This window comes from Phycodurus eques, chromosome 10 (assembly GCF_024500275.1).
Source record: "Phycodurus eques isolate BA_2022a chromosome 10, UOR_Pequ_1.1, whole genome shotgun sequence".
In the NCBI taxonomy this organism is placed as follows: Eukaryota; Metazoa; Chordata; class Actinopteri; order Syngnathiformes; family Syngnathidae; genus Phycodurus; species Phycodurus eques.
Genome location: NC_084534.1, coordinates 493,850 through 504,014, shown reverse-complemented (window position 1 = coordinate 504,014; position 10,165 = coordinate 493,850). Strand labels below are relative to the sequence as shown.

The following is a 10,165-nucleotide window of genomic DNA, read 5'->3' as shown; positions in this document are numbered from 1 at the left end:
GATCAAAGAAATATGGCGCAAAAAATGTAGAACTACAAACTTAGCGAGGATAAAATGGGAATCCATCAAACCATTGTCTCCAATTATCTCTGCGTCTTTCCAAGATCAGGTCACTGGGTAACAAATCAATGTTTATAAATAGCATCATTACAGCCAATGACTTTTGCCTTTTTGCTACTAAATGAAACGTGGTTCACAGAAAGTAGCTGTAATACCATTTTAAATGAGGCGACACCAGAACATTTTTATTTTATGAACAAGTGTCGAATAGGGGGAAAAGGCGGTGGTATTGCTGTTATTTTTAAGTCATTAATTATTTCAGTGCAAAGAAATGATACTGGGTGATTTTAGCTCTTTTGAATATTTCAGTCTTTTTAGTGAAAGGTGACCCAAAGGTAATCGTTTGAATAATTTATAGGCCTCCAAGATACAATGGAAAATTTAAGGAGGACTTCTCATCACTGCTGTCAGTTATTTGCACTGACGAAATCTATTTTGTCATGACGGCAGACTTTAACATTCGTGTTGACGATAACATGGGGGGAAAAAAATCGAAAGAGCTCTCTGCTGTACGAGACACATTTGACCTCTCTCAACATATTCAGAGTCCAACCCACACTCCAGGTCACATCTTAGACCTGGTCATCTCTAAGGATGTTGAAATTCTATCAATTGACATGAAGGATATGGCTATTTCTGACCCTTTGTGTGTATTCTTTGAATTACAGATTCTCCCAAAAGTTCAGACAACCTCGATGTCTATTAAGAAAAGCTGCATAAACGAGAGCATCGCCACTAGGTTTATGGAGACCGTTGCTGCGCCGCAAACTGTCAATGCTGAGACAGTTGATGACATTTTGGATAATTTCATCTGTAAAATCTCAAATGTCAGGAATGCTGTCGCTCCTCGGGCCCGCTTCCTCCTCTCGTTCCGGCATAGAAGGGATGCTGATCTTCCATCCTGCTCCACCTAACAGCCGAACAGGACAAAAAAAAACACATGAAATTAGCCAACATTAAAATAAATAGAAAATATGATCAAATGTATATAAAATTGTGTCATTAAGAAATGTTTTGTAGCCACTTTTTACAGACTGTTGGAAAATATGACTCTCTCGTTTTTCATCCCTTTGATAATTTCTTCCTTTAAACTGCTGCGTTGTATCAAAAACTGTTTTCAATCCCCGGCCTCGCCTGTGTGGAGCATGCACGGTAGGTTAATTGGAGACTCTAAATTGTCCGTAGGTGTGTCGAGGGACTAGCGATAGGATGAAATGTCCTTATAAATGGATGGATGGATAGTACTGCCCCTAAAAGTTGAGTACAACTCAACTGTATTTGAACATGAATACAAATGTACTGTACTGGATTTATAAAAACAAAACAAAAAAAACAACATTTCAACTGGTTGTATGCATAACAAGCTTCATTCTAATACGGTATGTTTGACTGTATCGTGTCATAAATGTAACTTTTATCCATCATCCATCCATTTTCCGTGCCACGTATCCTCCTTAGGGTCGCGGGCACGCTGGAGGCTGGGCGCACCCTGAACCGGTCGCCACCAAATCGCAAGTTGTAAATTGTATTCGTATCTGTGTTTGATTTGTAAGCACATTTAGATTTTTGATCTAATGCCATAGGAATACACAGTTGGAGAGAACGGTAAGCTATTTTCGATTGCTACGCTAACAAGGGTCGTGACTTGACCCCATCTCTGAATCCATCCATTTACGTTCTACACCACTTCTCCTGTTCGGCATGACTAGGAACCGGCGAGCCCGCCCGAGCCAACGCCACGCGAAAGGCAAGACCGCGCGCCGGACCGGCGGCCGGCCAATCACAGGCCACGTAAAGAGACTGACGAGCGTCCACACGCAAACTCATGCTGCCTGCGCAGACGTCAGGTGAGTGAAGTCACTTCAACCTCAGTGAGTTTAGTCACAACAAAAAAGACAAACAATTTCAACTTCATATGCATTTTCCAGCTGACATGATATCAGACTAAATCAAATGTGTACAAAAAAAAATAATAATAATGGCTTGGATACAGAACGCAGCGTGTCTGCCTTCACAAAAACGTCCACGGTCAAGCAACATCATGTTGTATCCTTAAGACAAACGTGTTCGTGTTCGTGTTTGTGTTTCTTATGGCTTTCGTCTACCTCTGGAATAGGGCCAAAAAAAATGACCGACCACTCGCGGTCAAAGCTCTGCTGCGTTCAAAAGGAGCAAATAATACACTAACTATTATAACGTGCAGGCTATGTGATTCTGTCTTTTAGAGTGACAATGAGAGGGACTCAACCCTTTTCCGCACTGCTATTGAATGAATAGTTCGATGTCAAAACGTAAAGGCGTGTTCCTTCGCAGATGTTCAGGTCGCACCAGTTTAACTGCAGATCTCAGAGGAGCGACATCCCGCTAACCCAGTCTGACCAGCTCCGCGCATGCCGCTTGCTCCTTCGAGCTCTGTGCTGACTGAACTACTTACTTCTTCCCGCCGAAGCTCCTGCGTAACCCAAAAATACCAATGAACTAGAGTGACTTTGGGAGACATATGAGAGGCGTCCGAGCAGGCCAGGGGTGCAGCGAGCGGGAGAAGAGTGATGACAAGGGCCCTAGATAATCGTATTCTCCATGCGTGGCAGTGAAGCGGCGGGGCCAAAAAGTGATCATTTCGTCCCAGGGCCCCAAATCCCGAGAGTTGGCTGCAAATTCTCTCCCGGTGCGACTGAATGTGACACGGCGTCTGCTGCCTCCTGTGGGTTGACTCACCAGACCCTGCGTGGCGTCCATAGTGGGAAAGGTTTTTAGGTTTTGGAATGTCCCCTGACACAACCCACTCATCGCACCCACGCAGCAATTACAAAATCCCAGCAGATGGCCTGGAGACAAAGAGGGTGTGAGGATGAGAGCCCCCCCCCAACAACCAGCACAAATGCACTTTGTGCAGCAGGCGCGCACACACACACTCCTTTTTTTTTTGTCCTGCTCCCTTGCCACGCGTCTCCCATTCAAGACAAATCTACAGCATCAGCTTCAGTTCTGGTTAATGTCGATACAGCAATTTAACCTTGAATTGTCACCCTTGTTAAATTAACATGGAGACATTACCCGAAATGATTCCTGCTGTCCTTTATCAGTTAAAGAGTTCCCACTTGGGCCCGCCTGGCAGGTCAGTTCCCCTTTTGACAGTGCAATTGAACTGGCCTACACTGAGGGGCTATTTGGCGAAGAGCCATTTAGGATAAGTGCTCTCAAGGCCAGCCAATGATACTTGGAGAGACAATGTCACCCCCACTGGCACTATCGGTTGATTATGTGTTGAATTTGAACCCAAAGGAGGCTCCAGGACAGAAATATGCAGTATTATTGCCAGAGTAATATTGCCCCCCCCCCCCTCCCCAAGGCAAATGCCCTGGGGGGTGGGGTGGGGGGTGGGGGGGTGGGGGGGTGGGGGGGCTTGATTGGTTGGTTGTCATCAGCGTAGGAGTGAAAGGTCATTATTGTCCTATGACCGTCTCGCCGCACCCCCACCAGTTTCCCCCAATTTTCACGCACTACACCCCACCGCACGTGAACACGGTACAGGGATAATGCTTTCCAGTCTTGGTAATCATCGTAATATAATTACCCTAGTAATCGGGTGGGTGGTGGGTTTTCACATTTTTCTTGGCTTGACTCCTGGGGTCTGCGCCCGCATCCCCCTGGTTGGGTCCCCTGCTGGACAACACTTTTTTTTTTTTTTAATTTGGAGAGGGTTGCTGTTGTTGTTGTCCAAAAAACATAGGGCATCTTAAGGAAGAAAAGAGAACAGAGCATAATCTATTCGGTTAGCTTGCTTTAATATGTTCGCGCTGAGATCTGGATGGAATAATTCACCAACCACCATTTGCAGTTTTAACTCCAGTTCTTCATGTTACCATTTTCTTGAACATTTCTCCACTTGCAGAAAATATATTGACCGTGTTTATATTCCAAACACAAAAGAGTACCGGTTCGGATAGACCAAGCCGACGGCACAATCGTGTTTGTAGAAATGTTGCGTTGGACGGCAAATCTATTATTATGATAGAAATGATCATTGTCAGCATTAGGACTAACTTCTTGCAACATGGCAAATAACGTCACATGGCATAAACTGTACCTGTTCAGTGTAAACAAATTCAAACGGGGTATATGTTGTTTTGACTCCACTTGTTTGTTAGCGAGTCTGCTGTTCAACTGATGCTAGCTCGCCAATGCGCAGTCAACTTTTTGTGACGCTCGTCTGACGAGACAAACCGGGAGTACTGCTTTTCTCCTGTTAACCGCTCGAACACGTCACCGCTATTTTTGTTCGTTTTGCTGCGCTGTCGATGCGTTTCCAACAAACCTGCTAGTAGGAGGGGCCATTAGAAAGCTCTCCGACCCGCAACGTCTCACTGCGATGCCGGTTTAGAACTGGGCTCGAGCCAGCCGCCCCTCATTTTGTTCATCCTCGGTATTACGCTCATAAGTCGCCAACTGGCGGCGAAGGCCACCTTCCAAATAAAAGCCTACCGCCAATAGGCCGACAGGGACGTCAATGCTTCGGATTTAAAATCGTGATATTAAAAAAGCTCTCTGTTGTAAGCGCAACCAGCAAGGTTCATTCGAATCTTGAGATGCGCGATTTGATATCTGCACACGTGAACGCAAGTATATCTTTTATTTGATAAAGATCTGACATTGGATTTCAAAATAAAAGTCTCTGAAATACTGTGGCTTTCCATGACAACAGAAGACTGTACTCTCTGTATGAGTTGACTGTTTCATCTTGATGTATTTACATACATATTTACCTTTGTGGTCACATTAGTCTGCTTTCATGGGAAATATTTGAAGAAAAAGTCCCTGGGTAAAAAAGATGAGAGCGTCTATGATCTTGTGGATTCCTTCCGCTGCTATCTGTCATTTATCTACTGCCGCTTTTTAGCGTGCATCGTTTCCTTCTTTTCTTGAGCTTGGACGCTCTCAAATTGCCCGTAGGTGTGAATGCGGACGGTTGTTTGTTTGTATGTGCCCTGCGATGGGCTGGCGACCGGTTCGGGGCGTACCCCGCCTCCTGCCCGACGACAGCCGGGATGGGCTCCGGCGGCTCGCAAAATGGATGGATGGATGGATGGATGGATATTCTTTTCTTCTTAAATGATACAAGAAGCGCTTCGTGTGAAGTGCGAAGCTGTTCGTCGATGAGCGCGAGGAACATTAGTGGTCGTGATGCTAAAATTGTCATCTTGCGATTACAGTGTGCGTGACACACTTGCAGTGTCTGCAAGATGACTATTCAGCATTGAATATAACCACACAGACGTGGCTTTCTAACAGGCGTGAGATTGTCTAATGTTGATGTTCTTTGGCTGAAACGCTGTTGCATTTCAGCCCAACCTTTTTCTCGTGAGTCAAACGGGAGGCCTGCAGTTCTTTCGATGTCGTCCTGGGTTCCATTGCGACCCGTATGAATTGTCGCTGTGCTCTTGAGGCGATTTCTGTCGGCGAGCCACTCTTGGGAAGTGGTTCACCGAGTCCCAAAGCTATAGAAATTGCTTTGTAACCCTTTCCAGACTGATAGATGTCAATTTATTTCTCATCTGTTCTTGAATTTCTTTGGATTGAGGCATTTTGTTGCAGCCGCTTGAAACCTTTTGTCAAACTTCATTTTGTCAGACAGGTTCTGTTTAAGCGATTTTATTTTTTATTTTTTTTTTGATTGAACGGTTTTGGAGGTAATCGGGCTTGGATGTAGTCAGTGAAAATTAACTCAGCTTTCCAAAAAAATGTGATTAGCCCCACTTAATTCATGTTTTAACAAATATGTTTTCACACAGGGCCAGGTCGCTTTGTAAAACATTTTTCCCCCTTAATAATAAAAAAAAAAAAAAACAACAACCCTACTCTATTCTGACCCTTTAACCAGCCTATTTTATGCTGATAAACGAGGCTGTTGAAAGTCATATCCAGTGACTCATTTTTATTTGTTTGTTCCAGACATAGTGGAGTTGAAATAAGCAGGGGGGTCCATGAAAAAGGCGTTGCTTGGATGGCAGCATATGTTTCTCCACAACCTGTATGTACCTTTCAGCATGAATGGTGCCTTCACAGATGTGTAAGTTCCCCATGCCATTGGCACTAACGCGGCCCCATACCATCACAGATGCTGGCTTTTGCACTTTGCGTCCATAACAGTCCGGACGATTCTTTTCCTCTTTGGCCCGGAGGACACGACGTCCACAATTTCCAACAACAATTTGAAATGTGGACTCGTCGGACCACAGAACACTTTTCCACTTTGCATCGGTCCGTCTTAGATGAGCTCTGGCCCAGAGAAGCCGGCGGCGTTTCTTGGCTTTTGCTTTGCACAGTAGAGTTTCAAGTTGCACTTACAGATGTACAGCCGACCTGTATTTACTGACATTGGTTTTCTGAAGTGTTCCTGAGCCCATGCGGTGATATCCTTTACACATTGATGTCGGTTTTTGATGCAGCGCCGCCTGAGGGATCGAAGGTCACGGGCATTCAGTGTTGGTTTTCGTAGATGATGAAATCCCTGAATTCCTTGCAATTGTACGTCGAGGAACATTGTCCTTAAACAGTTGGACTATTTTCTCCGGCACTTGTTCACAAAGAGGTGAACCTCGCCCCATCTTTGCTTGTGAACGACTGAGCAATTCAGGGAAGCAATCATGGCAGCCACCTGTTCCCAATGAGCCTGTTCACCTGTGAGATGTTCCAAACACGTGTTTGATGAGCGTTCCTCAACTTTCTCACTCTTTTTTGCCATCTGGCCCAACTTTTTGGGAACGTGTTGCAAGCATCAAATTCGAAGTGAATGATTATTTGCTAAAAACAATCAAGTTGATCAGTTTGAACATGAAATATCTTGTCTTTGTCGTGTATTCAATGAAATAGAGGTCGAACATGATTTGCAAATCATTGTATTTTGTTTTTATTTATGTTTAACACAACGTCCCAACTTCATTGCAATTGGGGTTGTACTTATTTCAGCCGCTCTCTGTGTGTGTGTGTGTGTGTGTGTGTGTGTGTGTGTCTATATATCGTCATCACAATGCACTTTATGCACATCGCAGGGTATGCTGCGATGTTGGTGTACTGTAATATACAGTAAATCAACCGTAATATTCAAAGTGACCAGCAGAGGGACAGAGATAAATGATTTTGTTATTGCAGTCAGCCGGAGCTGCGAGGAATGCCAAGTTATCAATGTCCTTTCACCATCGTTCCTGTCATGCAGTGTTGCATGTTTTTGTTTGTACATTAAGGCGAAAGGTCCTGCTTTTGCTTTAATTCCTCATTTTCGAACACCATTCAAACAAGTTTTTCCTTATGTTTTTGAGATTGTTGGGTGAAAGCTCAAGCTTGGCTCCTCGTGTGGACGGAATGGGGAAATGACATGCCAGTATTTGGAGGGTACTGGCCCATCGGCGACATCCATCCATTTTCTGCCGCGCTTTATCCTCACTCGGGTCGCGGGCGTGCCGGAGCCTATCCCGGCTGACTTCGGGCGAGTGGCGGGGTACGCCCTGAACCGGTCGCCAGCCGATCGCAGGGCACATAGAAATAAACAACCATTCACACCTATGGGCAATTTAGAGACCCCGATCAACCGGTGCGTCACTGCAAAAAAAATAAATAGAAGTAAAAAAAGATCTCGTGTGATTTCCGGTTTCAGATTCCTGTAAGTGCGGTCATGATCAACGATCAAAGATGTTCGGTGTGGTATGCCGTAAACCGTTTTCGCTACTTCATTGAGAGACGACGGTCGACGAGATGTTTTGTGTCGATGGGCCCCCGCACATCTATTGTCCCCGCTCGGAAGGGCGAAAGGGGGAGGAGCACGCGGCGGTGATGCTTTCCGCTTTGGTCGGGAGAGCGCACGGACGGCCCGGCGGTAATGCGACGCGTGTCCCTCGGGGCGTTCGACGGCTTAACGCCGAGCGGCTCCCTCGGCCGAAGCGCCGCCTGATCCCCAGCTAAAACCGAGGCGCTGCGCTTTGACGCCACACGCCAGAGATGCCGCCCCAGCTACGGGTGGAGCGATCGGGAGCCAGATGCTCGCACTGGGGATGTTTTGCCAAAGTCAGCACATTATGTCGGACTTACATTCCTACATGGTCCTTTCAGAGGGGCTTTTTTGTTGTTGTTGTGTGAAGGTATTGTTGAAATCACAAGCTGTATTGATCCGGACAACTATGCACTAAGGACTCATTCATATTTCAGGGGGAGGATGCAGGAGATAGGCTTACGTGGAAAAGGAGGACGCGCTGGGGCGAGCCCGAAGGGGAAAGAAAAGAATTTGACCAATCAGGAAAAGTCCTCTTTTCAAAGCGTTAGGAAAGATTTCGCGTTTTAGGCACGCATCGTAAAGGCGACGATTACCGACCGAGCAAATGGCGGCGGCACATTGAAAGACACGTCTCCTTAGAACGATAAAGACAAAAGTGCATCACGCTGAAGAAATGAAGCGCTTCGTAAAAAGGGTGTGCGCTGCACAATTTGCTCGCGATGCCCTCCGAACTGTGCGGGTACGAGTTTCGAAATGAAAACCGATGAAAACTTACTTATGACGCTCTCGTCTTTCTAAAAGCGCCATAACAGCACAGACGTGCGACAGTTGCGACGATCGGACATGTCCGTTCGCGACGCCATTTTGTGCGAATGGGGAAAAACGGCTGCCTCATCCTGGCACTTGACCTCACAAATTCCTCTGGTGCGATTGCCACAACATAATGTGAGGCGCCGAGCGGAAAGAAAGTTTGAGCGAGTTTGTAAACCAAGCGCAAAATGTAACTCCGAAGACACCCAAGACGCGTTCGTGTTGGTTTTCACGGGAAAAGGGCAGATCGAGCCATCGGAGGAATAATCCGATATACGCGCCAATGAGTAATGAGCATCGTCAGAAAACGTTTCATTTCGGACGGCTAATGGTGAAGACATTTTGCCATTCGAAACTTGGAAAAATCTTTGTTTCCTGAGAAACAATTAGGACCGTTTTATGGATCCCAGATAGCAGTCGAATGTACTGATTTGAAACGGTTCAGCGGGCCTTTCCTATCGGTCACTGTCATCACCGTCGTCAAATGTCGCACTGCAGTTTTCATCCTGGTGAAGGTTTGAGTCAAAGAGTCTGGGATTTCCTTTCCTCCTTTCGTGAAATGTGTCCTTCTTTTCCCAGGCTACATTCGGGATTAGGTAATGTTGCAAAACACCGAGACGTCCGAGGCGGCCTCCGGGGCGTCGTACTCCCGAGGAGGCGTCGGCGGCGGCACCGGGGACGAATTCTCCGACCGTGACACGGACGATCCGGGTAGCCCGGTCGAGTCGGAACCGATAGCGAGCGCCGTCGACGCTTTCCTCGTTTCCGACGGGCGCTCCGGCCGGAAGGGTCCGTCGGACGGCGGCGAGAGTCGAAGGCCGGCGGAGCGCGGTTCGAAACGTAAAAGCAGAGGCTGGCCGCGTATGCGGCGAGTGTGGCGAACGCTACGCGACCTCCTCGAACCTGAGCCGACACAAGCGGACCCACCGGAGCCCGGACAGCCGGCGGGCCAGGAAGTGTCCCGCCTGCCGCAAGCTGTCCGTGCACGTGCCGACCCACGACTCGAAGCACGGACGCACGCTGTGCGGTAAAGCTTCCAGCCGGCCCTGGCTCCTGCCGGGCCACGTGAGGTCCCGGGCACTGGCGAGAAGCCCTTCGCCTGCGCCCGCTGCGGCAAAGCCTTGGCCCGACCGCTCAAACCTCCGCGCCCACATGCAGACGCACTCCGCTTTCAAGCGCCACGCGTGCAAACGCTGCCGCAAAAGCTTCGCGCTCAAGTCTTACTTGAACAAGCACTACGAGTCGGCGTGCTTCAGAGCAGAGGACGACTGCGGCTCGGACTGACCGACTGACCCACGAGGGACGGGGAAACCGCTCCTGCCGAGAGGAATACTGCCGGCTCGTCGCACGCACGCATACGCAATCCCGCCTCTCGATTCATGCCGCAACATTCGAATGAGGATTCCGACTCTTCGGGAATTCTGTGCCAAGGGTCATTTGAATTCTAATTGAATCCATAATGGCAAAAGACACTTGTTGAAAAATAAATGAGTGAAAAAACATTCAAATGTAGCAATTTCTTTGGTT

The 10,165-nt window shown here is 47.4% G+C and overlaps 1 pseudogene; it reads left to right on the top strand.

The window, feature by feature from the left end:
* Window positions 1–6,630: 6,630 nt before the first annotated feature.
* LOC133408867 (transcriptional repressor scratch 1-like) lies at window positions 6,631–10,063 on the top strand (annotated as a pseudogene).
* Window positions 10,064–10,165: the final 102 nt, after the last annotated feature.